The 22321-nt window shown below is 29.8% G+C and overlaps 2 long non-coding RNA genes across 2 annotated transcripts; both read left to right on the top strand.

Annotated features, from left to right (window-relative positions):
* The first annotated feature begins 7146 nt into the window (after nt 1-7146).
* On the top strand, nt 7147-9277 carry LOC127727966 (uncharacterized). Its single transcript, XR_007993947.1, has 3 exons — nt 7147-7215; nt 7578-7641; nt 8976-9277. It is a non-coding gene; the product is annotated as an uncharacterized LOC127727966 (long non-coding RNA).
* Nucleotides 9278-10596: 1319 nt separating this feature from the next.
* Nucleotides 10597-21691, top strand: LOC127727950 (uncharacterized). The gene is made up of 6 exons (XR_007993931.1): nt 10597-10644; nt 13294-13357; nt 14017-15608; nt 17107-17173; nt 18329-18379; nt 18734-21691. It is a non-coding gene; the product is annotated as an uncharacterized LOC127727950 (long non-coding RNA).
* Nucleotides 21692-22321: the final 630 nt, after the last annotated feature.

Raw genomic sequence — 22321 nt, 5'->3', positions numbered from 1 at the left:
TACAATAGTAACAAGATCATTCTACTCTGAGATTGTTAAAGGGCCTGTTTGATAGAAGTGACGCCAACGTTCTCCAACACTACTAATTTATGAATTTTATTTTTGTTACAGATGCAGCTGGGAGGATGTTTCAGTCATAGACCTTGGATAGACTCCGTTGTAGCAGACTAGGGAGAGTAGCATATAGTTCTCGTAACGCTATACAATAATAACAAGATAATTCTTCTCTGAGATTGTTAAAGGGCCTGTTTGATAGAAGTGACGCCAACATTCCCCAACACTACTAATTTGTAAATTTAATTTTTGTTACAGATGGGGGCCAGAGGCAGATTCAGTCATAAACCTTGAATATGGCTTATTAGAGATCTGCTTCGATGGAATTGACAACAATTTTCTCAAACACATCACTAATCTTTATTATCTGTTTCCATTACAGAGTTTATACAGAGAATATAGGTATACTGTATTTTTAATTTTTTTTTGGTCCTATGTTTGTAAGTTTGTCATAAAGAAATAGTATGTGGTATTAATGTCAATGGGATAAAACACAGACGAAAATAAGTTAAATACCTTTATAAGTATGGATGAAAAAAGACTACTCCATAACCAAAAGAAAGGACAGACAAAAATATACAAAACAATACACAAACTAAAAAATGTACAACACCAACCCAATCAAAGACCAAGGATGAACTCAGGTGATCCATGAAGTTGGAACCAAAAGAAATGACAGACAAAAGTCTACAAAACACTAAACTGAAAACTTAATATGTACAACATCAAGCCAACCAGAGACCACGGGATGAACTCGGGTGACCCAGGACAGAAATACTACTAGGATGGGTTTTTTACTACCAGGACAGGACAGTAGTGGGTAAGTAATTGATATGTTAACAAATTTACAAATTGACAAAGTGAAGGGTGTTTTTTCATTCATTCTTTCTTCAATTCTAAATTTTAAATGTGACACTTAGATAAAGATGGCACATAATTTTCAAATATAGTTTTTTAGAATTATTATTCTTTGTTTGTTCTTTTGAAGTATCTTCATGTTTGACAAAATTTTAACATCAATTTAACTTTAAAAAAATATGCTCCATAATTTATTAAATTGATACACCTTTTTTTCACAGAAAATATTGGTTATTTATTTTAACATTCATGTGAGTCAAGTTAAGATGATGACGACTCAGTCTTACTCCATGAAAACACTGGTATCTTGCATTATGAGGGGCTTTAGCAAGGGTGCTACCAAAATTTGTGTAAAAGAATAAAGCTTTCACTCACTGAGTCGGAAAAATTACTCATTAATTCCAGAGTTCTAATAAGGGTGAATCAAATTCCCCCGAAAAATAGTCCTCATACTGAATTCCCTTTGGCTTCAAAAATAATTAACCTTGAAGTCTGTAAAAAAATCCTTATGTCCCTCCATGATGATAGAAAATTTAAAAATTTCACTGAGTGAAGGGGAGGTAACTCATATGAACTGAATTTACAAATTTGAAAGAATTTAAACTGCTCAGAGAAGTCATTTGTGTATATTATTTTACATTAGGGAAGTTGAGTCAGTACAATGTGTGGATACAGCCATTTTGAAAAGGGGAGTTCCAAACCTTAAGGAACACCATGAAACGTTCACATATTAAAAAAAAAGAGGAATCAGAATAAAAGGAGGGATTCCAACCCCAAGACTCAAAATTAAGATATTTATGTGAAGTATTTATCAATTGAAAAAATATGACTGGGTTCAGATTATTTAAATTTCATATTTTTACTCTTAATATGTACCGGTATTTAGAACAAAATTTGAATGCAGTAATTTTTTAAATATCTCAACTTTTGATGATTTGAAAATGCACACATTTACTTCTACTACTACTATGTGGTTAATCTGCAGGCGAAATTTCTATAACACAGATGTACTGTGTGTGTCATCCAGTACACCCCAAGTTAAAAATACTTTAATTCTGAATTAGTTATTTTTATATGAAAAAGTCTTCTTTTATATTTGTTATAAATATTCACCATTAAAATTTCTAATATTTCTGAAGGATTATGATGAGCAATTTTTAATTGTGAAAGTTTTCATGTTATTTATTACAACAGTAGCCAAATGATCATTTGATCCATGATAGCCAAGTACCTGTACTCAAAACACGTCTATCTTTTCTTCTTGAATGCAGTAAAAGATTTGTCCATAATTTTCGATAGTTAAATTATGCATCTATTAATGTGCAACAACATAAGAAGCAAAATATAGAAGTTGGAGATTAACCCAGGGTATAACGCCTTCTTTATATTTGGGGTGTTAATTTAATATTAAAAGTTATCAATACAGAGATGATGATAGTTGCAATAACTTCAGATGAGGTTTATCCTGGTTATGATTAATTTCTCTGTATTTTCACCACTACAGACTGTCATTTGATCCAACGATTGAAAGTTTTTTTTAACATTGTCTTAAAGGTCTATCAGTGCTTTTTTTGTGGTGAAAAAAAAAGTAAAATCACAAAAATACTGAACGCTGAGGAAAAGTCAAATCGGAAAGTCCCTAATCAAATGGCAAAATCAAAAGATAATGAGTAAATGCATTTTTTTTGGTTCTTTGTTAAAAAAAAAAGATGTCATTTAATTTAAAATTTAAGATTTATAATGAAATAATTTTCCTAAGACATTTAAATTAAAATTTAAGATTTATAGTGAAATAATAATTTTCCTAAAATTTTTACATTTTCAAAGCATTGTAGTTGTCAGATTATAGAATAACATAGTACTTGAAATTGATTTAAACTCAGTCTAGTGCATGCAAAGTTCCGAAGCAAAACATTCTTTATCTTCAGAGTTTTGGTGTAGACTTAACAAATATCAAATGATCATTTCAGAAATACATTATGCTTGGAGCGCTGCGTGTCTTTACTAACAACAAAGTTGCTTATTGGTGTTGAAGTAGTAGGGTTGGTTATATCTTCTGTCTGTTTCAGTTGTTCTTTGGATGGTTCTTTGGTTTTGAGGTATTTAGGGTGTGGTGTTTACCATTCGAAGGAATCTATATATGTAATTCTGAAATGAAAAATATTTGATATTGCTAGTCAAAAAAAAAATAATCAAATGTTTGAGCATAAAGCTGCTTTGAACTTTGAATCTGTACGATTTTCATACTTTCTTTAATTTCTTATTTTCAAAATTGAAAATGAATATCTTCAATCAAAATCAAAATCTAAATTGTATTTGACATATTATGATGTAATGGAAATGGAAAACTAGATAACATATTCTCGTAAATTAAGTTGCATTCAGGGGAAGTGGAAAATGATCCCAAAAGTTTTTTAGATATACTTTATCTTCTTCAAAATTGTTTCTGGGTATCTACATCTTTAAAGCACTGATCGCTATTAAGATAATAAAGAAGTAAAAATACATTTTTATAGCAGTCAAGCCATAACGAAAATTCTGCCATACAAAAAAGAATTTGGATGTTTAATCTACATTTATTATAGAGTTATAAACATAATCGCAAAGGTTATTAATTCTTACATGACTGAAAGCTTGTACAAGTCTTTAATATTTGGTGAACAATAATAAATTTCTATGATATATATATTATTATCACAATTTTACTGAATTTTCCTTTGATCTTACTGATAATTTCCTTTCTCAGCATAGTAGAAAGATATGGAAAGTATCTCTAGAAACTAAGGCTGCACGTGCCATTGTCAATGTAAATTTCAACGTCGTCATAAGCAAAATAGCGATAAACAGATTATCATTGGTCATCTCAACTTGATTGTTTTTCTCACTTTCCCGGTACTGGCTCAAGGGAGAAAATCAATCTCGTTGAGATGACCAACGAAATTTATAATGATTTCCAATACCCTAAAAACTTCATTTTGAGTTATCTGAAACTATCATCATCTCCAAGTGAAGAGTTATCTAACTTATCAATCCCTATATCTTACAGTAGTTATCTCCCTTTGCTTCAAGCTTCTGAACCTTGGGTTAATTTTCAACTCTCACCTTCAACACTAGGTTTTCATCCACAGATTCCAGACATTTAATGATAACTTCATTATCATGAGACCATAATTGACAACTGGTATTAATGTTTTAATTTTACTTGTTGGTCCCATTTAACAATTGCTCATCGTAATTTGTAAAATTAAATTGTCTTGAGTTTAAGCATTTCTTTGTAAACATTTCCTGTTTAATAGAAAATTAATCTTTTTAAATTCCCAAGCCATTCTGTGATCAATATATTAAAGGATAATTTTGTCCAGCTTCTTGAAACAATTTTTCTTTTTTGCAATCAAAAGTATTGACAGTGAGCAGGATCATTTCAAGATCACAAAAAAGGAGCTGAAAACTGGTCTATTTTATTCTATTTGTCATGTGTACATGAAAAGGAGTAGATTGTACAACACAAAAATTTCAAATTTCAAATCATGAGTTTGTTGAAATATAGCTCATTTTATACAATTTAGATCTTTTATTGAAAAAGGTATTAGACTGATCTTAACCCTATAATACTGTTTGAATTACAACATAAATAAATTTGCTCCTTGGTATCAAACCATTCTATCTTTTTCAAATTTGGTAATTACAATATACATTTGTAGGTAAAGCACTTGCCATCATAAAATACTTTAAAAAAATAAAATAAGTAAAACCCAATTATCAATAACTGACTGCAGCTATTCTTCATTGGATCCTTTTTGAAACTAATGGCCAGACAAAGAGTAATCTAAGAGCTTGACTCTTTTAACAGGGATCCAACTTTAGCCTAATTAGTTCAAAGGAGTTTTCCATTAGTCCATAATAATTAAGAAATAATTATTGCAAGCTATACTTTATTGTAGTTTTAACATGGATAGGCATTATATACATGATTATTTTTGCCTGAGCGATAGCATACAATCAGTTCTGTTAACCAAGCAGTTTTAGATTTATATTAGACCCTGTTTCAGACTTTGGGGATTTAATCACTAAAAAAGTTAAAGATAACCAGACTATTTTAGATTTAACTGGTTATCTGTTTTCTTTTCCCGGTAGCAAAAACGAGCTGATTCCTGTAAGTCTGTATATTGGCTGCTTCTGGTTCTTATCCATTTAAGGAACAAATGATTCCGGAGAGTGCAGTAACCTTGCCTCAGTCCATTATTGTCAAGATATCAGTGATTTTCCTTTTTTTCTGACAAAAGTCATTGGAAGTAATCTTACATAAAACAAATTTTGATATAACCAATCAAAAATGCTATCATAAATAATCTGGGAACAAAAAATTTTACTTTTTCAATTGTAAATTTTGCTACTATTTTTCTTTCAAGTATAAAACTAAAGTAAAAAGTAAAAATCTATTTTATTGAAGTATTACGTGCCATTTGAGTTTTAAAATTAATTTAAATTATAAAGTATTGAAATTAATTTTTATTATAAAGAATCAGTATTTATATCATTTCTTTGAGTTCTTAATTTTTTCTTTCTAAATTTTTTTTATTAAATCTTAAAGATTTCATACTTGATACATGTAATATCATTTTGCATCATATTTGTATTTTTTCATTTCAGCTTCTTTTTCTTGTACCACTGAAACTTCACAATAATTGCGTACATTTTGAAGTTGTGTACCTGCTTACATGAAATTGTTTGAGGAATTTCCCCCCATTTTTCCCTTAATTCTGATCTTGATGATTGTTTTCCAAAATTTTCAAAGATGGTACTGATTTTGTGTAATCAACTCCTACAGTTTTCAATCTCAATCTTTTTAACTTCACACAATGATTGTACAAATATTTAAGTTGTCCACTTGGTACTATGGAATTGTTTGATACTTTTTTTCCTGACTTGGGAACTAAGTAATTTTTCATCAAAGGTAAAATAAATAGTTTTTAACCCATATCTTTTGGAATTCACAGAGAGTTTGCAAATCTATAGAGGCTTTTACAAATTTTGGGACTATACATGACTACTATGTACATGAGTAGTAAACCTTGAAAATGAGATATTTTTGATTAAACTATGCTTCAAAATATTTAAAAAATGTTGATTTATATGTGTTTATTATACTATTACTACACTGTACTTTTTTTCTTACATTGGTATAAGTATTTTCATATCAGATGTCTGGTAACTTATAATTAAAAGCTATTATCTAGAGCTCTGTAAATAAAAAAAATTGTAAACATAGTTCTAAAATATACTTTTAATGAGTGGAAGAAATTGTGGGGTACAGAATACATTTCGTAAATTATCAAAATACAAGTTACCTGTTTAAAAGCATGTCTGGTATTTTTACAGTACTTTTTAAATGAATTTAATAAATTATTTGTATTTTGAATTGAGAATTTCTTCAGTTTCCATGATTGGAAAAATAATGTGAGATGCCTTGGAACATTCTGGTGACTATTGTACATTTTATAATGTACAATGGAAAGGACATTTCATTACTTAGATAAAATGGATTCAGTGGACTGATTAGCATAAAAAACTATGATGGAAAACCTTTGAAAGCAGCCAGGATAGCAGCTCCAAGGAAGATGGTCAAATAAATCTTCAACCAAGTCTGAGGCTTTACCAAGAAATTAAGAAAGCAAGTTTATTTAAGCCAAATATTTGTATACATTTTCTAGAAAATATTCGACAAGAAGTGCATATAAAGACAACACGCCAGCACCCTTCTGATCTTCTGCATGCATAACACCATTGATGTATTAATTTTAATAAGTTGTATAATTTAAGTTACCATTTTCTTGAACAAGATTTTCGATCAAAATATTTAAAATTTCAAGGGGAGACAAATACAATTAACAGCAAGATTTGTTCATTCAATGGGATATAACTGTTAAATTTGCACATCACTTTTGTGCAGTTAAATTCCAAACAAAAACCTTTGACTTGTTTTATTTTTATTATGTCAAGTTTTCTGTTTAGTCAGGTTAATAGTTACTCCTTGCTATAGATCAATGACATTTTGTATTTATTTGCATTACTAACAAGTTATCGAATTAAGACATCCCTGTCAGCAGTTTATCTTACAAACGTGTTGATACTATTGTGTACATTTTGTAAGAGATCAGAACATTATATAGTGACTTTATATTTATAGAGGAATGGATTTGTAAAATATATAATATGTCTTTTTTAATTCTTTTTAGGTTCTTCTGTGATATGTTTTCATGGTGTGGGAATAAGACTTGGTGGTCTAATACAGCTAATACCAAGGTATGTGCCAGTATGTTAGTCCTGTTTTGAAAAAAGAAAAAGTATTATAAAATGTATTTGGAAATAGCATGTGCTCTAAGCGTGAAGGTTTGTAGGAGTTTGGTAAGAAGTCTTTGCTTTCTTTAATTGCCTTTAAAGGAGTAAATTTAATTATCTGATTTGATTATGTAAAAGTTTGTTGGGATGCTTGTTTGCTGTTCTCAACTTCTATTACATATTTATAGACTTTTATTTAATTTGCCACTGGAATTTAGCAACCAACAATCAAATGAATCAATCATTCAAAATATGGAATATACATACAATATATCAAAAATGATCCTTTTAAACAATCTTGAATGACTAATCATTTTATTTTTCAGGTTAGCATCACAGCTTGTCTGTAAAGATAGAAGCTGGGAGTGGGCATTGGAGCTTACTTTTATGGTAAGAACCAATACAAAAAAAACAATATGCAAAAAAAGAAATATGTTAGACGCCTGTACGAAATGGGACGCCCGTAAATGACACGGAAACAAGGCGTAGAAATCATACTCTATCAGGGCGTCATTGTAGTGTTTACGGAATGCATGTCCAGGCGGAAACCAAGCGTAACTAAGGCGGAAACCAGGCGTAAAATTAGGCGTAATATTTAAATGAGTATGCCTGGTCCACAGAAAACCAGGCGTTATATGCAAATGAGTACGCCTGGTCAATAAAAAAACCAGGCGTAATATCCTTACATAATACTACACTTATTTTAAATCAGTGTATTACCCTAGCTGTGTACTTTTGTGTATTTGATACAAACTTTTGTACTATTGCTTAAATTTCTCATTGTTTGACATGAAACTTGAAATGTTAACCATTAATTGAAGAAGCTATATAAATAAATACATATTAGACAGACACTGGCTCAAATAAGTTTTAGTTTAAATTAGAATTATGACAATTAATTCTTCCTGAAATAAAACCAGCATTTTAACTAAGTTTTTTTGAAAATTAATGTCATTTTAACCAAAATATCAATGATAATACTGCAATTTAACTTAATGTGAAAGATTTTAATGTTATCATCCAAGGATGAAGGTTTTCAGAATTCAAAATTACTGTTAAAAAAAAAAACTTAGTTACTCACATAATTATCTTTTACCATGTATATTACTTTCCTTTTATTTCACAATTTTCATTAATCAATTTGATTCCATAATTCCAATTTCTTCCAAAAAGCACAAAACAAGCTTAATTATCCCTGAATATATAAAGCTGCCATAAGTCCAACTCTTGCAAAATAATACCAAAGAGCCAAATTTTGAAAAAAAATCCCATGATCCTTTATCAACAAAGCATTATGGGTATTATGATTTACGCCATACCAACAGTTTTACGCTCGTAGGAAAATTTACGCCTTGCTTATTTCAATTTACGCCAGGTTTACCATATTTTCTACGCCCGTAAGGACTACAAATTTACGTTTCCTGTTCCCTTACGCCTGGATCTGGACACGTAACTACCACTTACGCCTGGTTTACGCCAGATTTCCAGGCGTAATACGCCTTATAATTTCGTACAGGCGATCTACCATTGACTTGTTTTTCATCCTTTTCTGCTAATAAAGACTGGTAATTCAAAAAATATATCAGCAAATCACTTTTAAACAAAGTAAGGGAAAGATTTTATGAATCATGATTATAATGGCCAGTTATTTATTATTTTGCAAGATATTGTTTCAACTTTCAGATTTTGACAATTACGTTTAATTCTGTATATTTCTTTTTCAGGTAACTGTGGCTGCATAAAAGGGCTATGTGATTTTAATGTAACAGTAAAGAATGTAATTCAGACTATTTTTGTGTATGTTTGAGAAAATGTTTATAATTTTTACAAAAAGAAAAAAAAAATTATGTACAGTTTCTTCATTTTCAACAAGATTGGAAGTTGTAGGTTAATAGGTCTTTGAAATTTCAAAAATAACTTTCTATTTTCTGTTCATACTCATGTCTAGGCAAAACACTTCCAGTAGTTTAAGAATGGAGAATCTAAAAAAAAATAAAAAGAAAAGAAAAAAAAAAAAAAAAAAAAATGTTCAATTATTGAAATGTTTTTTATTTTTGCAAATTGTAATATATTTTTTCACCTTTGTGTCATTTTTAGCTGAGTTTATAACAAAGGGTATATTATTTTAAGAATATTTTACAAGAAGCATAGTTGAAGAATATCTTGATGAAAGTAGATTGATTGATTTTTGGTATTTAACACCACTTTCAGCATGATTTGCTATATCTTGGCTACCAGTTTTTATTTGTGGAGACAGCCTGGTGAAAACATCCCCTTCAACAGAGAAACTGGCAACTCTAGTCAATTAAGATTGACCTTAAACACACCTACAATGTGAGGGTTCAGAGTGTTGACAGGCTAGTGATACAGTAGTTGAACTACTTTGACCATTCAGCCACCATTACTCCATCCGCACTAAATATGTTATTGAAATGTGTTGAATTTTTGTAATTTAATTATTTTTTTATTTTGATTACCAGTATACTATTTATGTTTTTTTGTTATATATAACAAAGATGTGGAGTTCTAACAGGGTGAAATTTAGGTCAAAGGGAGGTAATTTATTATACTGTGTTTAACTTCAAATACTTGAAATTCCCTCAATGTTAGATTTTTATTTACTTGGATACTCACATTTATGCACTTTTTTTACATATCAGATGTTTTCTAGATAATAGAAATTTAGGGTGGGAAAAATTATGTGTAAAATAAATTATGTGAAATTTTTCAAAAAGTTTATTAATTGAAAGTGCATCTGATATTTTTTTATGTATGTTACTTTATTTTCTAAAAACAAATGGACACAACATAGATTGACAATAAGATATTGAGAATAACCACCTTGTCAGCCAGGATAGCAGCTCTTAGGAAGATGGTCAATTAAATCTTCAACCAAGTCTGACTCTTTACCATGAAAATAGAAAAGGCAAGTTTATTTTAGCCAGATCTTTTAAGATAACAGACCCTTCTGAAATATTGCATTTAAAACACCATTAATGAATTAATTTACCAGTTTAGTATTTAAAGATACAAGATACATGAACAAGATTTTCTATTAAAATATCAATAGCAAATCCTAAAAATAGTCATTGAACTCTATTTAAAACACGATTTTGCATTCAATGGGAGATAACTGGAAAATATTCAGATATTTTTTGTGCAGTTAAAATTTAAATCTGACGTTTTTTTACTTTTCTATCTTTTATATTGATTTAAAAAAAAATGATTTTATACAATTGTCTACCTGCAATAAGAAATCAGAACAATATTTAGTAAATTTTAGGTTATCGGTAACACACAAATTGATTTACAAAATGTATAATGTGTTGATTATAATTTCATTTCAGGTTCTTTCTGAGACATGTTTTCATGGTGTGGGAATAAGACTTGGTGGTCTTATACAGGTAATACAAAGGTATGTACAAGTATGTTAGTCCTGTTTTGGAAAACTCAAATGTATTTTAAATATTTTATGGAAAAACTAAGATTTGAACGCTTAAGATTTTTTACAGGAATCTACTCTTATTAATATATCAGTAACAAATAAGAGTAAAGTTTAGGATCTGAATTGTTTACATAAAAATGTGTTGGCTTGTTGGATTGCTGTCTCATTCATATGTTCTTGACATATATAACACATTTTAAGACTATTTCTATTCAATGATTTGCCACTGGACCTTAAGCAACCTGAATAACCAATCATTCAATCTATTCAATATACATACATAATACCAAAAAACCTTTTAAACAGTTTTTATACACCTGTTTACGGCAAGGCTTCCAAAGCGGTCATATATTCCGGACATTTGTATAATGTCCGGTAAAAGTCCGGCTGGGCAAAGCACAAAATGGTCATCTACTTTTTAGATTTCAAGGCTTTCTTAAGAGATGGTCATTTTAACATAATTCACGATCTTTTTGACCCAACCTTTTGCCTTTAACAGCCACATATTTCCGGTCATAAAAGTGACATGATCATTAAGTACTATCAAAACAACCCCTACTTTAATACCTTCTCATTTTAATCAAGGCTAATTAGTTGCCGAACAGCTGAAATTTACCTGTTCAGGTGACAGGTAAACTATTTTGAACCGGACATTGATCGGTCTATTCAAAGTTATTTTCTTACATTTCACCGGTTTGCATCTAATTAATTTAGTCAAAGAGATTTAAATTATCAGAAATACATTTACAAAAAAGATTTGATGAAAAAATTAAAGAGGTGAAAATGAAAAATCGTCATAACCACGTTGTTTGAACCAGAGACATGTCTCTGTTTGAACTAGTACACGTGTACGCATGTGCATGTACGCAGGTGTGAAATTTAATTATGCATCCTAATTTCTTTAAAAAATGCTTAAATTGTCATTGATACCTTTATCTCACGTTTATTTCGAATATTTTCTTGAAGAAATAACGTAGAATGAGCTACTTACACTCATTCATGCTTTGCAAACGTACACGGAATTTACGTATCCGTCTCTGGTCCATGTTTTACCATTGTCAAGATAACATCCGGTTTCAGATTTAAAAACGAAAGTAAAGTTTCTGACAACGTTATTTTGCACAAATAAAGAGTCTAAGGCAGATTATGTACGCTGATGTTGCACACTTCGGATGATGCACTGCCAATTTAACAGTTTACTTCAGAACTTCGAATTTGAATCAAAGAAATTTTAATATCGTTTTTTTTAAATATCAATCATTGGGATGGCCAACTCGGCAACTGATTACCATAATTGCCTTTTGTTTATTTAGTCTTAAGGGATTAAAATCGGGATAATATATAAAATGTCCGGCTGGCTAAAAATAATTTTGGAAGCCCTGGTTTACGGGACGTATTATGGTATACCGTTGTCCGTCTGTCGTCAACATGTCGGACATTAACTCAAAAAAGCTTCAACCAATTTGCATAAAACTTTGGTGAATTGTTTATATCTATTGACATGAGCTCCCTTTCGATTTTTATAAATTTTAGATTTAACGTTTCCAAGTTACAGGGTTTTATTAATGAATTATTAATTAACTACACTGTTATTGGACTTAATATGATGAAAACTGCCTATGCAATATAAAGGTGTCAACTCGGCCAATACAGAATAACTCGGCCAATATAGATTTTTTTTCTGTATTGGCCGAGTTCTGATCCGGCCAATACAGGATTTCGGAACGTCTCTAGTTTTTAGATCGAAAGTCACGATAAACACAAACTGAAAGTAAACAGTTGTTTGGAAGACGCAGTTTTCATTTACTCACCATAAACATGCTGAAACGTTCAGTATGGCATATATTTCAGGCTTAAGACGGTCACATTCATTTAAAAAGCATTTTGAAAGCAGACGATGGAATTATTTCAGGTTTGGGAAACGAGTAGATTATCACAAAGTTCATTTCTTGTCGACCTCATAATTTCACGATGGTACAAATCGATTTACTGTTTACTTTCGCTTCTCATGTTTTGTAAACTGTCATTTATTTTTAAACCCGAACCAGGCATATGCATTCTGGAAGGGTGACCTGTAATTGTGCAAATCTTCGTTCTTTGGTCAGTTGGCTTATGGATAGTTGTATCATTTTCAACTCCTACATTATTTTTTCAGTTTGTTTCTGCATAACACATGCAATGGCAGTACCTTTCCAATTACTATTTATGTGTTGTGTCTAAATTTAAATTGTAACACTTTATAGTGACTGGAAAGGGTAGAAAAATTCAGCAGATGAGAAAATGCTGAAGACACCTGGAAACGACACCAGATCATTAGATAGAGCATCTTATAAAAAGAAACTGAGATTTGGATAGTTCCACTTCAAGGTAAAAATGTTTATCTCTTGTGAAATGAAATAAAAAAAATATTGTAACACTGTAGTTAATTAATAAAGATACTATTACGTGTATTTCTGTATTGGCCTTGTTATTGGTCCTCGGCCAGCTGTATTGGCCTTCGGCTTCGCCTCAGGCCAATATAGCAAGCCTCGGACCAATAACAAGGCCAATACAGAAATACTCACGTAATAATATCATATTATCATTATATATTTCAGGTTAGCATCACAGCTTGTCTGTAAGGATTGAAGCTGGGAGTGGGCATTGGAGCTGACTTTTATGGTAAGAATCAATACATAGATTTATGAACTTTTCATCCAAGAGCATTTTAAAGCCCAAGATTTTTGTTAGGCACAGATGTAAATCTTACATATTTATGTCTTCTTTACTTATAGTTGAATAAACTATTTAGAAGTAGATATAAAGATATATAAGGGAAGTCAAAAAGTATAATGTATAATTTGAAATCTTGGGATTTCAGTTTTTTTGTTATCTATAGTTGTCCCCATATATGAAAATATGTAAGTGTGGTATGTATGCCAATAAGACAGCTATCAACCAGAGACCAAATGATGTGGATGCAACTAAATGTCACCCTATGCCTTCAACAATGAGCAAAACCTATATTGTATAGTTAGCTATAAAGATTCAACATGACTAAATGTTAAAAAATTCAATCAAGTATGTTAATAGCCTGATATACTATATATAGCTATAAAACAATGTTAAAAAGATATTTGTCAAGACATCAGCCAATGACTTGTTTTTCATCCTTTTATTGCTAAGAAATACTGGTACTTTAAATTTTATGTCAACAAATCACTTTATAACAAAGAAAAAGAAATGTTCTATACATTATAATTGTAATGCTCAGTTAATTATAATTGTTTTGCATTAAATATTATTTCAGTGTTCATGAGTTATGTATATTTCTGTTTTAGATAACTGTGGCTGCATAAAATGGTTGTGTGATATAACTGCAACAGTAAAGAATGTAATTCAGACTATTTTTGTGTATGCTTGAGAAAATGTTCATAATTTTTTTACAAAAAAAAAAAAAAAATATGTAAAGATTCTCCATTTTCAACAAGATTGGAAGTTGTAGGTTAACTTGTATTTGACATTACAAAAATTCTTTCTATTTTCCGTTTATACTCATGTCTAGTCAAAAAACTTCCAGCAGTTTAAGAATGGATAATCTAAAAGAAAAAGAAAGAAAAAAGAAAAAAAAAGGTTCAATTATTGAAATGTATTTTTTTTTTGCAAATTGTAATGTATATATTTTTGCCATCTTTTTGTTATTTTTGGATTTGAGATAATTTCAAATTTTACAAGTTACTTTATACATGTAGTTAATGCAATTAAATCTGCCGATGTGAATATTCCCACTAAATTTCCTAGCAAAAATTTTAATTATTTTTATTTTTTTTTAGCAACGTATTAAAATACCTTACCATAGCAAATGCCTCTCTAGTGTAAACTAAAAAGATGAATAATGGTCTGCAGTATATATATCCCCTTACAACCTTTTCTTTCATGTTAATTTTAATATCTTTAAGATATGTGACAAGGGTGCTCTAATGCAGAGGAATTTACGATGTTAAGAAGTTAGAAATATATTTTTTGCACTTTTTTTGTCATTTTTAGCTGATTTTGATTTGTAACCAAGGTGATATTTTTTAAAGAATAATTTTACAAAAGGCATAGTTGAAGAACATCTTGTTGAAATTGGATTGGTTGATTTTTGGTGTTAAACACCACTTTAACATGATTTACTATAATTTTGGCTGTAAATTTTTATTTGTGGAGACAGCCAAAGTGCCTGGTAAAAACATCACCTTCATCAGGGAAATGGGCAAACCCTAGTCAAATTAAGAATGAAGTTACACATTTCATGTGAGGGTTCTCAGTGTTGACAGGCTAGTGATACAGTAGTTGAACTACTTATAGGACCACTCTGCCACCATAAGTCGATCAGTACGAAATATTTTATTAAAATATATTAGATTTTTGTTATCAATCTATTTTTTAATTTTAATTGTACTATTTTTTTTATTTTGTTTAATATAAAAAGGATGTGGAGTCTGAACAGGGTGAAATTTGGGTCAAAGGGAGTCAATTTATTATACCCCTGTTTAACTCCACATACTTGAAATTCCCTCAATGTTAGGATTTTCATCTACTTGGATATTCATGTTTGTACATTATTTTTTAATATCAGATGTATACTAGCTAATGTTGACTATTATTTAGAGCTCTGTAATAAAAAAAAATAAATGTAAGCAGAGCTCTAGATAATAAGTATGCAGGGTGGGAGAAATCTTGGGTCATTAACAATTGATTTGCTGAAATTTTCAAGAGAGGGGATTTATTGGAAATACATCTGATATATTTAATGTATAAAACTATATTTAAAAAAAAAAAGATGTTAAGATGATGAGGAGAGCCACCTTGTCAGCCGGGAGAGCAGCTCTAAGGGAGATGGTCAATTTAATCTTCAACAAGTCTGAGGCTTTACCATGAAAAATATGTGGTAAGTGTATATATTCCACAAATTTTATGATAATAATATATATATAGGCATTTAACATTATTTTTTAAGGGTTCTTTTCTATCGGTGTTTGATTTTTAGAGTATCTAGTCTTACATTTGTTTTCTGTCTGGTATCGAGTGAGCTGTGTTGGATAGAAACCAACTGTATGCAAGTTATTATCAATGAATTTGTAAACTTATTTGGGTCCAACAAATTTTTATGCAAAGTCTGTAACTGTTTGAATATTGAATTGATATAGAATCATTTTCATAAAAGCGTGGACAAGACGATTTCTTGGCGCTTTTATATTATCTATTGACTGGGTCAGATAAGGTGAAAGTTTATAACGCCCACTTGTCACATTGAATGTGTTATAGACATTTAAACTCGGGTCGCCAAAGGTTCTAAATGCCTACATCAAATAGTACGAATTACTAGCAGAGGATTAAACCTTGTGTTGATTTAAATGTTGAATAATTATTTTCTCTTTTTCTTCTCTTGTGCCTACATGTACTTTGCTCTTTTATTCTATTTAAATCCTTATTGGAAGGCCTCTGACAGACTGAGTGAGCGTAAAATCACTGTTATCGATAGCCAATGGCAAACAAGTTAAAGGTACTGTAAATTCAGAAATTATTGTGTGCAATTTTTAATAAATAAATTTGGTGTATTTACTGTCTTCTGATTGGTTAAAAGTATTACTTTTATTTTCAATGTTGTCAATTTTTATGGTGATACGCCCACTCTAACGTTGTTTATTCATACGCCAACATCGGTGTACGTTGTTATGGTTAATATAAATAATATAAAAAGTTCTTTGAGTCTTATTTTTGATAGAAATTTATTTATAATGAATGGCTATAATTTATTTTGAATTTATTGAACCATAAAATAAATTTTTTTACTTCACATTTTACATAAGCCACTATATTGAATAGATTTATTCAATGTGAAGAGTCAAAAATTAATTTTATGGTTCAATAAATTCAAAATAATAATAACCATTCATTAATTGCGATTTTGTAATTTTAGACTAATATGCTATTTTAATTTTTGCGATATTGAGAAAAATCCTGTTTAATTCATATAAAAAATTTCAAAATGCTAGTTTAAATCATTGCCAATACAACCATGTTGCATTTTTTGCAATAATAAAAACATTGCAATAGTTTCTGAATTTACAGCAATTGAGTTAGTATATTATTACCAACATAAGTATTGGGGTTGTCTACGCTGTTATGAAAATGATTTTAAGAACCATCAAAAGAGAACAAAACATCCGATTTTGTAATTGAATATTCCAAAATCGTTGTCTTATACATATACGTGCACTTGCACAAGGTCAATTTCTATCTCTAGCAGTTTAAAGTTTATATAGTGAAGATGATAATGTATAACAGGTTTTAATAAATGCAACATAGCATTATTTTGTTAGTCTTCTTAGAGACCGATTGATCTGTAAAACAAGTAATTATTTTTTAATTTTTTTTATTTTTAGGTTGTTATAATAATGATGTTTAATGGTGTTGGGAGTAAGACGGATGTCTGATATTGTTAACATGTTGGTAGGTAATCAAGCATCTGTTTAGTAATATAATATTTGAAATCAATTTCATAAGGTTCTTTAGTACCAAAAAAATAATTTTACACTGATGAGATACCGGTTGAATTTTTTTGGTAAATATAAAACTCAGTTTATAATTCAGAATACCAAATATTTTTTCCATGATTTTTGTCGAGCCTTCGACTTTTGTCGAAAAAGCAAGACATAGCGATCCTACATGCCGTCGGTGGCGGCAGCGTCCACAAATATTCACTCTGTGGTTAAAGTTTTTGAAATTTTAATAACTTTCTTAAACTATCCTGGATTTCTACCAAACTTGGACAGAGGCTTGTTTATGATCATAAGATAGTATCCAGAAGTAAATTTTGTAAAAAAAAAATTCCAGTTTTTCAGTATTTTACTTATAAATGGACTTAGTTTTTCTGCCAGTTAACATTACATTCACTCTGTGGTTAAAGTTTTTTTAAATTTTAATAACTTTCTACTATCCAGGAATTTTACCAACCTTGGACAGAAGCTTGTTTATGATCAAAAGCTAGTAATTAGAAGGAAATTTTGTAAAAATTTATTTCCTGTTTTTCCGTATATTATAAATGGACTTAGTTTTTCTTCCAGTTAACATTACATACAGTCTGCAGTTAAAGTTTTTAAAACATTTATTAGATTCATAAACCATCCTGGATTTTTACCAAACTTGGACAGAAGCTTCTTACAATCAAAAGATAGTATCCTAGAGAAAAAGTTTTAATAATTTTTTCCCCATTTTTGTTGACAGAGCGATCCTACATTCCGTCGTCGTCTGAATTAAGGGATAAATCATCAAACAATGTAAAAATTATCTTCTTTTATCATTTGTTCATTCAATCAATTTATGTTTCAACTCTTTTATAAATCTATAGACTTGATTCCATACTGTATTCATTTTTACAAGCATAACTTTTTTCATACATTTCAAACGTTTTATTTCATTAACTGTAAATCTATTATGTGCATTCCCCTATCACACTGAAAACATAGGTAACAGCAAAAGTAGGCGAGACACGGTTCCGCGGAACCCTTACGATTTTTTGTTATCCTAGTGCAATTTTAAATTGAGTACATGTGTAATAATTTTTTTTAGGAAAGTTTAGTATAACTGACTACTTTTATTTTCCAGGTTAGCATCAGGTTTCCATTGGGTTACTTGCTGGGATAAAGCTGTTATAAGGTGAACTTTTTCATCAACATACAACTTTAATGTTTTTATGTTATAGTGTGATGAATGTCACTAAATAGATTTCAATATATATATTTTTTTTTAATTTACAATTAAAAAAAATCAGTATTCAATCTTTTCATTTTAAAATAATGTACCCTTTAAAGCAGATACTAGATCTGAAGAAGATATATGAAGGGGAGATAACCTTAAAATCGGATATTTTTGATACTATATATTTTTGAGTAATCAATATAAGTAACAAACAAATTGTTTAACATACACTGATGTCTGTTTCTTTATTCCCATTAGATTATTTTAAAATTAAGAATCAACAATTGAAATATAATTTTGTTTCTTTTTCAGTCGAAAGAGTTGCTGTTGCTGCCTTCCTTGTATGGTAAAATCCTCAGACTACAATCCTGCAAACCATTGGATGAACTGTTGCTATCTTTTGTAAAAAAATCAGCAGATGTTTGTCTTATAAGCAGAATGAATTATAAATGCAATTAATTTTTAATGCTTTTTTATTCAAATTATAAATATTTATTTCATTATTTTTTCTTGCATTCAATTATTGTTTTGTGATTGAAGAAATATAAAAAAAAAAACTGTGAAATTATTGTTATTTGAGAGGTCCCAAAGGCATGATGTATGGTTTCACAAGATACCCATAAGACTTGCTTCAGTTTACATATATTTTTTTAGGTTATGTACACTAGTTAAGAATTATAAGTCCTTTGTTAAATGATTTTTTCTGGTTAAAAACCTATTAAGTAGGACTTTGATGGCCAAACACTAAAAGGGAATAAAACAAATCCCCTATTAAACAATTATAAGTACTGAGTTTTTGGTGCAATATGAACTAGAAATAAAAATGTTTAGTTAGATGGTTTGTTTTGACTCTGCATTCTTTACATTAATACAAATTAATGGCTGTCAGTTTTATTTATTGGTTTTGTTTATATATTATAAATGCATTATTCAGCATCTGAGACCACTCTAAGTGAAAATAATTACATAGTTTTTGCAGTTTGTCATATTTTCTCATTTTTGTGTGATTGATTTCTATATTTTTTCTCATTTATGATTATTTATATTTTAATGTTTGATTTTTGAGGCTTGTACTCAGCTTCTAAACAATTACCTCCCCCCTCCACATGTACAACCAGGATCCTGTAAAAGAAGTTTTGATTTTGAAGGATGGATGGATAATTAAAAATGCAAGATTTTTTTAATGTGCTAGTTCATAATGTAAAAGTCTGCACAAGACATCTAACCCTACCTGAACACATTATTCTGACTTCCAGCTGACCCGTCTTTGCTCCTACTCCTAATTGCTTAATGCTTAGCAGGGGAGCATCAAATACCAATTTTCAATTCTTTGATATGACCCAGGGCAGGACCAATCCCATGCCCATCTGCACTCATGTTGAGCATAAAAAGGTTATTAAAGAAGATTTGTCTGTCTGTTTGTCCATCATCATCATCTCTCATCCACAGCTTATAAACTATTGGAAGGTTTTCATTTAAACTTTCAGATTATCTTCTGTATCTAATGGCTTGGTGTATTTTATTTTATTATAATGAAATTTTGGGGTTCTCAATTGTAATGAATGGACCTCCTAAGTATTTGAAAAGAAAGGGAAAGAAGCTTCTCATACTACCATTTTATCATGTGAAGGATAGGTTGGTTCAAATATATTTGTTTTAATCATGTTTTAGTAGTTGGATCTCATTATGACAAAATTTTAATTACTTAAATTCAAAATAAATTTGGGGTTCACACTGATATATATTACCACTGTAGCTTTAATGTAAATTTTATAAGGCTTTGCTATAACAAGATTTGTGTTTTATCTGATTTTAGTGGCTTTTATGTGATTTTATTTGTTTTTACTGTCAAATCTTATTATACCAAGCCTTAGTATGATTGAGTTTATATATTTTGATTATACATGCAATTCAAAATATAAATTTACATAATGAGATCAGACATTTATTATGCTTTTAACTCTTCTTAGTGGATAAAATAGAAAAATGAATGAACATAAATATTGAAGTGGTCGTTGAAGATTGACCAAGTTACAAGATTTATAAATGCAGAATCTTGCTCTAACTAAATCTATGTTCTTATCAGCTGAACCAACCTATCCTTCAATATGAGTAATAAAATTTTATAAATGGAAAAGTCCATTCTTCGATTGGGGAACCTTTGGATGTGAAAAAAATATACACAATGCCAACAGATACTGAAGATTATTTGAAAGTTTAGGCAAAAACAATTCAATCCTTTAATTGTGATTGGAAGTTGTAGACGGATGAGCAAACAGATAATATACTTGCTTACAATGGCACATTTCCTAAAGGATATGGACTATGGGTATGGGTTTTGCTCATGGATGAAGGCTGTAGGTGACTGATAGTTGTTAAATTCTATGTCATTTGGTCTCTGGTGGAGAGTTGTCTCGTTGGCAATCATATCTCCTCTTTTTATTTTATATGAAATAATTACTTATTACTTCCTGGGCAAAAAGTTCTGGTTCCCAGAAAATAATAAAAAAAAATATTTATATCATACATGTATTGTTAAATAACTGTCCTACTTTGATATAAAGAATTGACTTTGGTTAGAAATTGGGAGGAATTATAAAGAAACTTTATATACAATATAAGAGCTTGGGGTTATAAATGTTTAATGAAATGCAGTTAACTATTTCCTTGGTGATCTAATCTAATTTTGCACAGATCACTATATTAGTTTATTTAAATAACCCAGTAGAAATTGAGTACACCTCATAAATGAATTTGATTCATGTATTTTTATGCATTTTTTATCTTAGTATTTACCATTGTATTCCTTGTTATATTTGTAAATGCCTCTTCGTATGTGACAAACTGAGGATTCATATATTTTATGGAATTATATAAATGTATTTTAAGTTTGGTATTTAAATGTATTGGAAAGCACCAAGTTTAATATTGAGCAAAAAAAAATATTCCTTTAAGACCTAAGGATATTAAATTTAAGACGTGTATCTCAGAACAGAATTGATTTTCTAAATTCTATTTAAACAGCTAGTCTGGGAACTGGTATCAAGAAACTAAAAAGAATCCTCATTGCTGTCAGTTATTTTGTATAATTGTAATATTTAACCAATGATACCTTACCCATGATGCAGATCCTTTTCCTCCTTTTACTTGTAATAATTTGTACACACTTGATGGAGCAGAATGGGTCTGGTTTCATTTGAGTATTTTATATTATGATGCATGATAATGATATAAATAAATAGGTAAATAAAAATTTGATTGAGAAAACCTTTCTTATATTTTATTTGAGTCTGAATGACAAATAAAGGGGGAAGAGGTTTCTGTGGTCAAGGGTAACACACAGCTGATTTATTGTATGGTATGGACAAAGTTGAAAAGGCGAGACTTGGGCATGCTTTTTCCATAAGCAGCAGCTTCAACAATGTATTTGATTGTGATAAGTTCAAGTTAAAGGAAACAACTAGTGGTCTAAGGTCAATGATATTTGGTATGCAGTTATATAAGCATTGAAACATCTTATTTCTAAGGAGATAATTTGCTTCTCTCCCTCAGTAATAGTCGACTTAAAACTTTTAATTAGTTTACATGTATAAGTTTGTGATTAGGTCAATTGAAAGGGAACTATAAGGGGTATGTCAATGATATTTGGTATACAGATGTATAAGCATTGACAAATCTCAGTTCCATAGAGATTTTTCAGCTCCAGCCTCAGTCATGGTTTATTGACTGAATTTTTTTAGCATTATTTACATGTGATTTGTGATTAGATCAGTTTAAGATGAGTTACTACATGTAATATCTGATATTTGGTATGCAGTTGTATGGGCATTTGCAAGTCTCATTTTCATAGAGATTATTGGTCCCACTTCCTTATCATGGTTCATGGACTTTTGAAACTTT

This window comes from Mytilus californianus, unplaced genomic scaffold (assembly GCF_021869535.1).
Source record: "Mytilus californianus isolate M0D057914Y unplaced genomic scaffold, xbMytCali1.0.p SCAF_2, whole genome shotgun sequence".
Lineage (NCBI taxonomy): Eukaryota > Metazoa > Mollusca > Bivalvia > Mytilida > Mytilidae > Mytilus > Mytilus californianus.
This window is presented reverse-complemented; position numbering and strand designations above follow the sequence as displayed.